General features: G+C 41.3%; 1 protein-coding gene across 4 annotated transcripts in view; it reads right to left on the minus strand.

Moving 5' to 3' along the window:
- RNF185 (ring finger protein 185) overlaps positions 1-13,583 on the minus strand; it is a 35,972-nt gene extending 22,389 nt beyond the window's left edge. The window contains exon 1 of one of the 4 annotated variants that reach the window (XM_036074560.2): positions 13,432-13,583. The gene's annotated coding sequence lies outside the window, so the exon portion shown is untranslated. Of the gene's footprint in view, positions 1-8,457; positions 8,692-13,431 lie in introns of those variants that run through there. The other 3 variants (XM_036074565.2, XM_036074562.2, XM_078060757.1) reach the window with 3 other exon arrangements.
- Positions 13,584-14,248: the final 665 nt, after the last annotated feature.

The following is a 14,248-nucleotide window of genomic DNA, read 5'->3' on the forward strand; positions in this document are numbered from 1 at the left end:
TTTCTAGTATAATACAGTGGAGGAAGAATCTGGAACCAGAACACCTAGTCTGACACTCAGCTCTACCACTCACTAAGCCAGGGTCCTCACCTGCAAATGGAATAACTGTGTCTGCCCTTCCTTTGTTATCAGAAAAGTTTTCAAAATGAGAGTTTTGCTTTTGTTTTCATGTTATCATCCTTTATATCACTGTCTTACAATGTTCTTTTAACTTTTTATGGACTTTTGTCCATAAATAAAAAAATAAAAAGTAAGTATTGCTCAAAACTCTGAAACAAATGAAAAAAAAAATTTTTTTTTAAAGATTAGGGATCTGCAACCAGAAAAAGGTTTGGGTTTTCCCAAATTGGTACCACCTCTATTAGAGATAACTACTGATACAGAGCATTAACTATTCAGTAAATCCTTATTAATACAGAATCTATAAAATCTCATTAATTCAGATTTTACCTGTGGTTGAGCTAAAGAGCTCTAAAATAGTCTGAAGGTAGAGTATAAAAAGAAAATAAATGAGATTTAACTTAATTAAGGAGAAAATTTTCTAAGAGTTTAATAACACCCAGCTCATACTTGACAAAACAATGATCTCACTTCTCCTTTGAATAGGAGGTCCTAAGGAGGACCATCAGGAGAACATATGTAAGATAAACCAACTATGGTTTAAAATAATAAAACCAGGAGCGCCTGGGTGGCTCAGTCGGTTAAGCGTCTGCCTTCAGCTCAGGTCGTGATCCCGGGGTCCTGGGATCGAGCCCCGCATTGGGCTCCCTGCTCAGCGGGGAACCTGCTTCTCCCTCTTCCTCTGCCTACTGCCCTTCCTGCTTGTGCTCTCTCTGTCAAATAAATAAATAAAATAATAAAACCAAAATGACACCATTTTGAATAATATGTAATATTGACTTTTACAAATCAGGTTTGTGTCCTGAGCCACCTGATGCTAATTGTCAGAGCAGTTTGGGAAACATTTGGAGAATACCAAGAACTATGCTCAATGATAAATCAAAGTTCTGGTTCCTGCCCTCAAGAAGTCTATGGTCTAGTCATAACTGTCATTTTTTAAAAAAGAATCTCATTGAAAAATGCCTCTGCAGAGATGGTAGTGCTAAGAGAAGACAAGTAATTTTCCTGGGCTTTTGCCTAGGACCCACTCCCATATTCAGAGAGCTGTCCCTCTTTAAAAACTGCCCCCATGCCTGTACCACATGGCACTTCTGAGGAGCAACTGGGAGCATGGATATCAAATAATCAGGTGCTATAGAGACTACCAGGGAAGTCAACTTGGTGACTGATCCAAGAGTGGAATGGCCAGCCAGACCCCTAGGCCATTTCCACAAACAGTCACACAGCCTGCTGCTTCTGACCTCTGTGTGTCCTTAGACCACCATTTAGTCGTGCTTTGCTCCCACTGCTTAATGAGATGTACCCATGACAATCCAGCTGATGTGAAGAGTAGAAAAGTAGGGGCCATGGTAGCTATGTGGCAATTCAGGCAACTTTTGAGACTCTTTTTTTTTTTTTTTTTTAAGATTTTATTTATTTATTTGACAGAGACAGCGAGAGCAGGAACACAAGCAGGGGGAGTGGGAGAGGGAGAAGCAGGCTTCCCGCTGAGCAGGGAGCCTGATGTGGGACTCAATCCTAGGACTCTGGGATCATGACCTGAGCCGAAGGCAGCCGCTTAACGACTGAGCCGCCCAGGCGCCCAACTTTTGAGACTCTTAAGCCAAAACCCACTTGGTAGCTTCTTCCCTACTTTATTTTTTTTTTTTTAAGATTTATTTATTTATTTATTTGAGAGAGAGAATGCGAGAGAGAGAGAGAGAGAGAGAGAGAGCACGTGCGTGCACGCACAAGACGGGGGAGGGTCAGAGGGAGAAGCAGATTCACAGGGGAGCCTGATGCGGGACTTGATCCTGGGACTCCAGGATCATGACCTGAGCCGAAGGCAGTCGCTCAACCAGCTGAGCCACAGAGGCACCCCGTTTTTTCTCTACTTTAAATACTACATTTCTGGCAATGATTTCTTAGATAAAACATCAAAGGCAAAGGCAACAAAAAATAGACAAATTAGACTTCATGAAAATTTTAAAATTTTGTGCATCAGAAGACATTAAACAGAATAAAAAGGCAATTCACAGAATGGGAGAAAATATTTGCAAATCATGTATCTGAGGGATCAATATCCAGAATATATGGAAGGGCGCCTGGGTGGCTCAGTTGGTTAAGCGACTGCCTTCGGCTCAGGTCATGATCCTGGAGTCCCTGGATCGAGTCCCGCATCGGGCTCCCCGCTCAGTGGGGAGTCTGCTTCTCCCTATGACCCTCACCCCTCTCATGTGCTCTCTCTCTCTCATTCTCTCTGTCTCAAATAAATAAATAAAATTAAAAAAAAAAAAAAAAGAATATATGGAAAACTCCTAAAACTTGGGGCACCTGGGCGATTCAATCAGTTAAGTGTCTGCCTTCGGCTCGGGTCATGATCCAGGGTCCTGGGATTGAGCCCCACATTGTGCTCCCTGCTCAATGGGGAGCCTGCTTCTCCCTCTCCCTCTGCCCCTCCCCCTGCTTGTGCTCTGTCTCTCTGTCAAATAAATAAATAAAATCCTAAAAAAAAAAAAACCCTCTTAAAACTCAACAACAATGAAACAACAATCCATTTCAAAAATGGGCAAAGGAGGGGCACTTGGGTGGCTCAGTCTGTTAAGCATCTGCCTTTGGCTCATGATCCCAGGGTCTTGGGGTCAAGCCCCGCATCGGGCTCCCTGCTCAGGGGAGAGCCTGCTTCTCCCTCTCCCTCTGCCCACCGCTCCCTTTACTTATGCTCTCTGTCAAATAAATAAATAAAATCTTAAAAAAAAAATGGGCAAAGAACCTGAATAGACATTTCTCCAAAGATATACAAGTGGCCAAAAACAACATGAAAAAATGCTCAATATTACTATTTACAAAAATCCAAAACCAAACTACAAAATACCACCTTATACCCATTAGGATGGCTACTATAAAAACAAAACAAACAAACAAAAAACAGAAAATAACAAGTGTTGTTGAGGAGGTGAAGAAATTGGAACCTTTGTGCACTTTTGGTAGGAAAGCAAATGGCACAGCTGCTGTGGAAAACACTATGGCAATTCCTCAAAAAATTAAAAATAGAATTACCATATGATCCAGCAATTCTGCTTCTGGGTATATATCCATAAGAACTGAAAGCAGGGTCTTAAAGAAATATCTGTACACCCATGTTAATATCTGCATTATTCACAATAGCTAAAACATGGAAGCAACCCAAGTGTCCATCCACACATAAATAAATGGATAAACAAAATGTGATAATATGCATACCATGGACTATTATTGAGTCTTAAAAAGGAAGAAAATTTTGACACATACCACAACATGGATGAACCTTGAGGACATTATGCTAAGCGAAATAAACCAGTCGCAAAAAAGACAAATACTGTAGTATTCCACTCAATATGAGGTACGTAGAATAGTCAAAATCATGGAGACAGAAAGTAGAATTGCGGTTGCCAGGGGTAGGGGAGAGGAGGGAACAGTGAGTTACCGTTTAATGGGCATACACTTTCAGTTTTGCAAAATGAAAAGAGTTCTGGAGATGTATGGTGGTAATGGTTGCACAACAATATGAATGTACTTAATACCACTGAACTATTCACTTAAAAATGGTTAAGATGATAAATTTTATGTTATGTGATTTAAATCCAATAAAAAAAATTGGAGAAAAGATCCCTATATTTCCACAAAATGTCATTTATCACATGATTCCCTTAATAGAAAATATCTACAACAGGGGTGCCTGGCTGGCTCAGCTGGTAGGGTGACTCTTGATCTCAGAGTCATGAGTTCAAACCCCACGATGGGTGTGTAGGCTACTTAAAAATAAATAAAAATAAAATAAAAATGGGTGATTACGGTCTTAATAAAAAAAAGAAAAGAAAATATCTAAAATAGAAAATTCATAGAGATAGAAAGTGGATTAGAGGTTACCAGGAACTAGGATGAGGGGGGAATGGGAAGTTATTGTTTAATGGGTATAGAGCTTCTGTTTGGGGTAATGATAAAGCTTTGGAAACACACAGTGGTGATGGTTGCACAACATCGTGAATGTACTTAATGCTACTGAATTGTACACTTAAAAACGTTTAAAATGGTAAATTCTGTTGTGTATATTTTACCACAATAAAGTTCTTTTTAAAAAGAATGTGCTCCTTATTAGAAAGAAAACCAGATTTCCACTCACTAAGAACATGCTGAGTAATTGTTATATATATCTATACAATACTTACTAACTTATCGAGTAAGTGAATGGCTAAGTAAATGTATCAGAGGTAATGCTTACAAAAAAAAGGCTGGCAAAAGTGCAGAGACATCAACATTAAAATGCTAACAGGAGGGGCCTCTGTGTGGTTCAGTCCATAGTAGAGTATGCGACTCCTGATCTCAGGGTTGTGGGCTGGAACCCCATGTTGGGTGTAGAGATTAGTTAAAAATAAAAATCTTAAAAAAAAAAATGCTAACAGGAAAAAGCAAGCTATAGAACTATGTGAAGTGAATGGTTCTAACCATTAAAAATGTACACACTGGGGGAGAAACAAGAAGGAAATAAAGCAACTTAATAAAGGCTCTCTTCGGATACTAGAGTTAGAAACAACGTGGGTGGGGGCGCCTGGGTGGCTCAGTTGGTTAAGCAACTGCCTTCGGCTCAGGTCATGATTCTGGAGTCCCGGGATCGAGTCCCACATCAGGTTCCCTGCTCAGCGGGGGGTCTGCTTCTCCCTCTGACCCTTCCCCTCTCATGCTCTCTGTCTCCCATTCTCTCTCTCAGATAAATAAATAAAATCTTTAAAAAAAGAAAAAAAAAAAAAGAAACAACGTGGGTGGGAAGAGAGGGAAGCTTTTCTGTATTTCCCAAAATAAGCATATATTACTTTCACAATTAAAATTATTGTTTTGTGCCCCTCACCCAAAATATTTTCAACCTAGAACTTCCTGTTTCAAAAAACAAGTCCCGAAGTTATGTGTCCTTTTTAATTTTAAGGTACTGTGATACCAATTAATAGGGGAAATAGGGCTTATTAAAAACCAAAAACTAATTGTGGAAAATTTATTTAGGTTGAAAGAAACCTTTGGGGGGCACCTGGGTGGCTCAGTCATTAAGCGTCTGCCTTTGGCTCCGGTCATGATCCCAGGGTCCTGGGATCGAGCCCCGTATCGGGCTCCCTGCTCCGCGGGCCTGTTTCTCCCTCTCCCTCTCCCCCTGCTTGTGATCCTGCTCTCACTGTGTCTCTCTCTGTCAAATAAATAAATAAAATCTTAAAAAAAAAAAAAAAGAAAGAAACCTTTGTATTTCATTTAGCCCCAATTCCTTGTTAAATAGATCTGACTTCTTTGCAACATAGTTCCAATCCTAGGTTGATCAGTGAACAAAGAGAAATGTAATGATGGTCAGCACACCCCCACTTACGCCTGCAAAGACACCTCTCTACAACCTCCTGACACAACACTGCATAATTTACTGTACAGAGACACAAAAAGATCACTTCAAAGAAGAAAGTATTAAATAGAACTTACTATCAATAGATTATGAGTGTAGCTGATTAACAAGTCTAATCTAATCAATGCACATATTTCCTTTGACTGAGCTGGTCATGTCCTTTAATTTCTCTATTTTAGCATCTGCCTAACTGCACTTCTCTCCACCACATTTCCGTTATTTTTAAGAGTATGTTCAATATCTCCAGAGATAACCTGTCTGGAACCTGCTCCAGCCACTTGCTTCTTTAAGCTTTTCCCTAAAGATCTTGTTTTCTACTCAACTTCACCAACCCACTTCTGTGGCCATACTCTAAAATTTGTCATTAACTATTACTAGACTATTAAAACATGTATTTCAGTAGTCTCATCATCTTACCACCACTTCTTAAATTCTAGCAAATTTCTTCTTAATACTATTTAGTTTGATAAGACTTCAAGTAACTGGGATGGCTAGTTCACTAACTTTACCCCCTTTCTACTGCATATAAAGACTCTTCAAGTCCTTACTTCCTTTTTATCTTATTTAGATCTCATGGTCCATCCTTTTATCCAAATGCATACCTCCATAATTTCCTTCCCCTCCTTAGTTTCCATAAAGGACTTACTTTAAAAAATGTAAAACAGTAAAATAATGCCTTCCTATTTATTGATATATTAAAAGAACTGAACACGCCTAGACAGGGAAGAAGGAGAAGGAGATTTTCTGCAAATCAATTTACCTTGAATTTATGACCTCAGAAGACCCCTTGCAATTTTCAGCAATCCTTCCACCATATTTTGAGTCAATCTAATTTATCAGTCTGTGAGGGCTGTTTCATAACTTTTTACTCCTTCAGTTACAAACAGCTCCTACTTTCTCTTCACCTTCACTAATGACCATCCTTATTATTTCCCTGAAAAAAGTAAAAACGAGAACTTCCTTATCTTCCTACTTCCAAATAGGACAACTTGGCTCTGTCTGTAGTCTTATATTCTTTTTTCTCTCTTTATTACCATGCATGAACTATCTCTGCTCTTAACTAAGGCTAAACTTTCCACTCATACCATGGATTACATTTCCTCTCACCTGTTCAAGGTATTTGCTCCCCAAAATATACCTTTTCCCTTGCATCTTTAAAGTTTGGCACTTGGCTAAATCTTTTCTTATTTCTAAATCAGTAAGAAAAATCGGTGTTATCTATACTGCAGTGTCTCCCATCTTAATTTCTACATACTGTATCAAAATACTTGTTAAATGAGTGAATTACTCAATTAATGGTTCTCAGGAATATGCCTCTTTCTGGTTCCTAATTATGGGGATTATCATATTTCATTCCTCATCCCCCCAGTCCTTCTCATCTTTGGAAAAGGAAACATATATATATATATTTTAAGATTTTATTTGTCAGAGAGAGAAGGAAACATATTTTTTAAAGAGTTTATTTATTTATTTGACAGAGAGAGACACAGCAAGAGAGGGAACACAAGCAGGGGGAGTGGGAGAGGGAGAAGCAGGCTTCCCACTGAGCAGGGAGCCCGATGCGGGGCTCGATCCCAGGACCCTGGGATCATGACCTGAGCCAAAGGCAGACGCTTAACGACTGAGCCACCCAGGCGCCCTGGAAACGTATTTTCTAAAGTTTCAGGCCCCTAATGCTAGAAATGCTCTTAATACGGTATTAAGTCTGAAGTAAAAAGGGTGCATATGTCTTCCTGAATGATTCCTCTTAGTTGAATGTGAAGATTTTGCATTTTGGACTACACTTTTATTATGGACATGAATTCTACCAACAAATAAAATGCTGGAGGAAAATGCAGACAATCCTTGCTTGGCACAGTAAAGCAGGACAATAAAAATGCAAGCTGATACTATAAAAAATGACAGTAATAATCAATGGGAAAATCACAATTGTCTGTGAATTTTAAAAAATTTTATCACATTAAAAACACTCTTACTATTGGTACACATGCTTAGTGAAGTGAAAAAATAAAATTAATACTCATTCAGTTTACTGTAACTTAAAATATTAAAAGCATTGAAAATTAAAGTGTCTTTTTTCTTTGTAAAAACTTTTTTTTAAGAGGGGGGAAGGGGATGAGGGAGAGAATCTTTTTTTTTTTTTTTAAGATTTTTATTTATTTGAGATAGCAGAGAGCACAAGCGGGGAAGGGGGTGGAGAGGGGCAAAGGGAGAGGAAGAAGCAGACTCCCCGCTGAACAGGGAGTGATGTGGGACTTGATCCCAGGACCCCGAGATCATGACCTGAGCTGAAGGTAGATGCTTAACCAACTGAGCCACCCTGGAGCCCCAAGGGAGAGAGAGAGAATCTTTTTTTTTTTTTTTAAGATTTTATTTATTTGAGAGAGAGAGGGGAGAGAGAGAGAGAGCACATGAGAGGGGGGAGGGTCAGAGGGAGAAGGAGACTCCCTGCTGAGCAGGGAGCCCGACTCAGGACTCGATCCCGGGACTCCAGGATCACGACCTGAGCTGAAGGCAGTCATTTAACCAACTGAGCCACCCAGGTGCCCCGAGAGAGAGAATCTTAAGCAGGCTCCCACACCCACTGCAGAGCCCAATGCAGGGCTTGATCTCACAACCCTGAGATCACAACCTGAGCCAAAATCAAGAGTTGGATGCTTACCCAACTGAGCCATCGAGGCGCCCCTGTTTTATTTTTTAATTATATGTTCAGAATGGTCTGGTTATAGCCAAATGCTCTGGGGTCAAAAGAGGCATGGGTGCACCGGTAGCTTTGCCACCCCACACAGCTGTCCCAATATCACAAGTCCGGAGTAATCCAGACCACCACTGACTCCTCTACTCCTTGCTTGTGACCAGACAACCACGAGAGTAGCTCTCAGATGGCAGGATCTCTTAGTGGTCTTATCACATTTCAAATAATACCATAGTACCCCTCTTACTTGATTATGGCCATCCCAGCTCTGCATGATCAGCAGTGGTTGGAGTTGAGAGAAGCTCTGAATGGTCAGCAGTTTCAAAGGGACAATTACTCTGCACTTCAGCATGTCCAAATCCAACTCCATTCAGATCAGGGAGTTACTGGCATTGCCTCAGATTTTGCAGTTCAGCTCACTCTGAGTTACTTCAAGGGGCTTCAGGGAATCTGCAAACTCTCTGAATATTTACATGCAAAACTGCATGATAACAAATAACTCAATTATAAAATGGACAAAGGATTTGAATAGACATTTCTCCAAAGACACACAGATGGCCAATATGCACATGAAAAGATGTTCAACATCATCAGTGATTAGGGAAATGAAAATAAAAACTACAATTAGATGCTACTTTGCAGCCACTAGAGTGGATATAATAATAACAACAACAAAAAGGGACAATAACAAGTGTCGAAGAGGATGTGGAGAAAATGGAACCCTCACATATTGCTAATGGGAATGTAAAATGGTGCAGCTGCTGTGGAAAACAGTTTGGCAGTTCTTCAAAAAGTTAAACATTGAGCTGCCATATGACCCAGCAATTCCACTCCTAAGGAGACACATCTAGGAGGACTGAAAATATGTTCAAACAAAAACGTGTACATGAATGTTCACAGCAGCATTAGTCATAATAACCAAAGGGCAGAAACAACCTAAATGTCAATCAACTGATGAATGGATAAACAAAATGTGGTGTAACCATACAATGAAATATTATTCATCAATAAATGTAATGAAATACCGATATAGGTCACAACATGGATGAACCTTATGAAAACATATGCTTAATGAAAGAAGCCAGACACAAAAGCCACATACTGTAAAAAGGGCACATACTATATGAATCCATATTAGTGGTTGCCAGGGGATGGAAGAGGGGAGAATAAGGAGTGCCTGCTAACATGTACAGGTTTTCTTTTGGGGGACATGAAAATGTTCTGGGATTAAAATAGTGGTGATGATTACACAACCTTGTGAACATACTAAAAACTACTAAATTGTACTCTTTAAAATGGTGAATTTTATGATATGTGAATTCCATTTCAAAAAAAAATTGACAGACATTCTACAAAATTGGCCAGTCCTCTTCAAAAGTTTACAGTCGGGTTGCCTGGGTGACTCAGTCAGTTAAGCCTCTGCCTTTAGCTCATGTCATGATCCCAGGGTCCTGGGATTGAGCCCCCCATGGGGCTCCCTGCTCAGTGGGAAGCCTGCTTCTCCCTCTGCCCCTCCTCCTGCTTGTGCCTTCTCTCTCTCTCTCAAATAAATAAAATCTTTAAAAAAAAAAATAAAGTTTACAGTCACAAAAGACAAAAAAGACAGGAACTGTCTCAGATCACTAGAGACTCGGGAGACTTGAAAACTAAACGCAATGTGGAAACTGGGCTGGATCCAGGAACAGAAAAAGGACATTAGTAGACAAATGGCTAAATTTGAATAAAGTCTATAGATTAGTCAGCAGTACTGTATTAATGTTAAATTTCTTATTTAGTTAATTTTAACATGGTTATGTAAAATGTTAACATTAGGGAAAGTTGGGTGAAAAGTATACAGGAAGTTTGTGCATTATTTTTGCAAGTCTAAAATTATTTCAAAATAAATTATACAAAAGTTTAAAAATATTAAAAAATGTTCAAAAAGTTAAAAATGTAAAAAAGTTAAAGAGTTAAAAAATGTACATGAAAAAACCAGGAGCTGGCAAGTTCTGTAAAATGCCATACAGTAAATACTTTAGACTTTGTGAACCATATGGTCTTTGGGGCAACTACTCAACTCTTCTGCCGAAGATTACAATTGTAAATTAATGGGTGTGGCTGTGTTCCAATAAAACCTTATTTATAGTTTTAAATTTCCTATAATTTTCACAGATCACAAAACATTATTCTTTTTTGGATTTATTCCCCACCATTTAAAAATGTAAAATCCATCCCTAGCTCACATGCCCTGCAAAAACAGGCAATGGAGCCAGATTTGGCCTACATGCCATAAACTGCAGACTCTCTAGATGAGAATCTGCCAATGTGAGGGACACCAGGGTGGCTCAGTCCAAAAGAGCATGCGACTCTTGATCTCAGGGTTATGAGTTCACGCCCCAGATTGGGTGTAGAGATTACTTAAATAAAAAATAAATAAATAAATAAAAGAATTTGCCAATGTGTGCTTCAGTTAAAAAAAAAAAGTACTGCACATCAATTAAGTTTGGCAACACTAGATTAAACAAGGTTAGGTATGTTTCTTTATTATAGGACATCCCAGTACATTGGAACTGAGAAGTTCCAAGAAAAGATAATGATATACAGCATTTTCCAAACTTATTTTTACTATGGAATTCTTTTTTCAGAGGCATCTCTTCAGAGTAGTGGCCTGAAGAACACACTTTGGAAATGCCGATTCAGGTACTTTTTTAAAAGGAAAATTTCAGATTAAGAAGTATTAAAGACATCACCAAATTACAATCATTTTACCCAGCACCTGGATAATATCTGCATAAGTATTTCACAATGGTTTTTTTTTGTTTGTTTTTGTCCTAGGAAACACAAACAAAGCAGGAAGGTAAACACAAGCGGGAAGTCTTGGCTCAACAAAATCTATTTTTCGGGAGGGGGATAGGATGTGAGCAGAATTGGGTCATAATATGGAATCTTTGCTCCATAGGGCAATGTAAGCATTCTTACAGGTTTTTTTGTTGTTGTTGTTAAAGATTTTATTTATTTGACAGAGAGAGACACAGCGAGAGAGGTAACACAAGCAGGGGGGAGTGGGAGAGGGAGAAGCAGGCCTCCTGCCGAGCAGGGAGCCCAATGTGGGACTCGATCCCAGGACCCTGGGACCATGGACTGAGCTGAAGGCAGACGCTTAACGACTGAGCCACCCAGGCGCCCACATTCTTACAGGTTTTGAAAAAGCAACCTTTTAGGAACTTCAACGTTTGATTAGAAAACTAAAGATAAGCTAGGGGTGCATGGATGGCTCAGTCAGCTCAGGTCATGAGCTCAGGGTCCTAGGATGAGCCCCAGGGCTCTGTGCTCAGGGGGAAGTCTGCTTGTCCCTCTGTGCCCCGCCCCCACTCCTGCTCTCCCTCTCTCAAATAAATAAAATCTAAAAAGAAAAGAAAAGAAAACTAAAGATAATGCTAGAAGCATTACCTGTAGATTGTATGTTAGGGAGGATGAACTGGCAGTCCCTAAAAGGACTGGTTTTTAAATACTAGATGAAAAGTTAGCTGACAGATTGCAAAAATTCTCTCATTAGACACAAGAGCTATACAACGCATTGCTGGAGAGAGGATTAAAGAGGAATTTATGTCCCAGGGAGGAAAGGCTGGCCTAAACAACCCTGAGGGGCCCTTCTGACCGAGGCTCCTCAATTCTGTGATCCAAAGAGTTCACTGGCTTCTCCTGATCAAACACAAAGTCTTCAGCAGCATTTCCAAGTTACTCTAAAAACATAAGCTACAAACCAATGGGGTGGGGTACCTCCTTAGTTATTCAACAAACATTTAAGGAGCCCTTATCAGATGGGCCATTCCAAAGTCCCTGAAAAAAAGGATGGTGCACAGGACAACCAGGAACAGATTACACTATTTCATACCCACTGGCCTTACTTCTAGAAAATGTAGGCTGGGGGGGGGGGGGGGATGGAGGTGTTAAGAAAAGAGGACAGAAAAAAGAAGTCAATCAGCACCAGACAGATTGAAAATAGTTACTCAAAATCAGACATTTCAAGTTGGAAAGGACTTCCATCTAATACCAGGGAGTTCATTACTTTTGGAGGCAATCCACTCCATTGCTGGTCACCTCTGACCAGCATTAAGTTCTTCTATTAAGTCAATAGAATCCGCCTATTGGTCCTAGTTCTGCCACTTTCAACCCCAAAGATAAAAGTGAAGCACTCTTCACCATAACAATTTTTTTTTCCGTTTTTAAGGCCAGTTTCCTTCTACTGTTCTCTTTTCTGGTCTAAACATCCCAATTCTTTCAAAGATCCGGAACTGGCTCCAGCTGCCGCAAAGCAAAGAATGTATATCTAGTACTCACAGCAGGAAAGCACTTCAAATCAGTGGGCTTCAAACATCAGTATGTAGAGGACCCCCGAGGTATATGTTCAAAACGTTCCCAGGTTCCGACCCAGATTCTAAATCAGAGGTCTTGAGTCCTGCACTGTAAAGCATGCATCCCGGGACATTTCAAAACAGACCAGTGTAAGAACCGTATTTTGAGGGGCGCCTGGGTGGCTCAGTCGTTAAGCGTCTGCCTTCGGCTCAGGTCGTGATTTCGGGGTCTTGGGCTCGAGCCCCGCATTGGGCTCCCTGCTCGGCGGGAAGCCTGCTTCTCCCTCTCCCACTCCCCCTGCTTGTGTTCCCTCTCTCGCTGTGTCTCTCTCTGTCAAGTAAATAAAATCTTAAAAAAAAAAAAAAAAAAAAAAGACCGTATTTTGAGGAACGCTGCCCTGTTTTACAAACGAGGAAACTGAGGCTCAACAAAGGGAATGGACTGGGCCAATAACGCACAACTGGCTGTAAGCCGCGAAGTCTCTCGGCTCTCTCACTCCCAAGCCCCACTCTGTTGACCACGCTTTCTCACCCCGGCCTCTCCACCCGAGGCAAAATCATTTAAAGCACATCCACCTGAGAGAGGCGGTCTCGAGCCGGGGACAGAAACAAGAGTTAGAGTGAGTCCCTGCCCGGAAAGGAGAGCTCGTGGGAGCCTTTTCCCTTCTCGGGGCCTCAGTTTCCCAAAACTGTAATCACAGGACAGAAGACCACAACGCCAGGGGGACCTCTATTCTGGGGCGGAGGGTCCCGGGCAGAGCCGGGGTTGTTGTCTCTGCGCCGCCGGGCCAGGTGTCTCAACCTGTGGGCCCGGTTAAAGCAGAAGCCCTGCCCGCCTCCCTCAACCTTGATAAACCCCTAAGCTACCACCCGAGCCCATCATGTACCTGCCTCTGTTCAGCTAACGCCGCTGAAGCCACCCCAGCTTATCCATCCGTCCGGCGCCCTGCCACTCCGTCCCCTCAGGCTGTCCGGTAAAACCGGCAATCCCTCCTACGCAGACTCCGGTCACCTGACACAAAGCCGCCCCTCTCGGAGGACTTCCGGCCACAACCGGAAAAGGTTGGTCCTCTGCGCCGTTCTTCCGCCCAGGTGAAGGGCTGTAAGGTTCCTCCTGAGGGCAGGAAGCGGAGAGACGGACTTTCTCGCAGCTTTTCAAAAGAGCCTGGGTCCGCGCAGGGAAAGTACCAGATAAGCCGGGGCGTCTGGGTGGCTCAGTCGTTGGGCGTCTGCCTTCGGCTCAGGTCATGATCCCGGGGTTCTGGGATCGAGCCCCGCATCGGGCTCCCTGCTCCGTGGGAGGCCTGCTTCGCCCTCTCCCCCTCCACCTGCTTGTGTTCCTGCTCTCGCTGTCTCTCTCTCTCTGTCAAATAAATAAATAAAATCTTAAAAAAAAAAAAAAAGCTTGGACTATCTTGTTGCATCAGAATGTAAGGATGATGGGAATCAGAATGATGAGAACATGTTAAGACACAGGAGCTAACTTGAAGGCGATACCACTGGCCAAATCGGGGCAGTTTGAGCGTCAAAATATATGATAGTGACAGAATGTAACTAATGGAATAAAACGGCAACCCATGAGTCTTTGCTGATATAAATAAGGAAGTAAATAGATAGGGAGAAGGGAAAACCCCTCCTTTTAGTAGAATGCCAACTAACAAAATTCATGGAGTTAGAAAATCAATAATGAATGGTAAAACTAGA

This window comes from Halichoerus grypus, chromosome 13 (genome assembly GCF_964656455.1).
Source record: "Halichoerus grypus chromosome 13, mHalGry1.hap1.1, whole genome shotgun sequence".
Classification (NCBI taxonomy): domain Eukaryota; kingdom Metazoa; phylum Chordata; class Mammalia; order Carnivora; family Phocidae; genus Halichoerus; species Halichoerus grypus.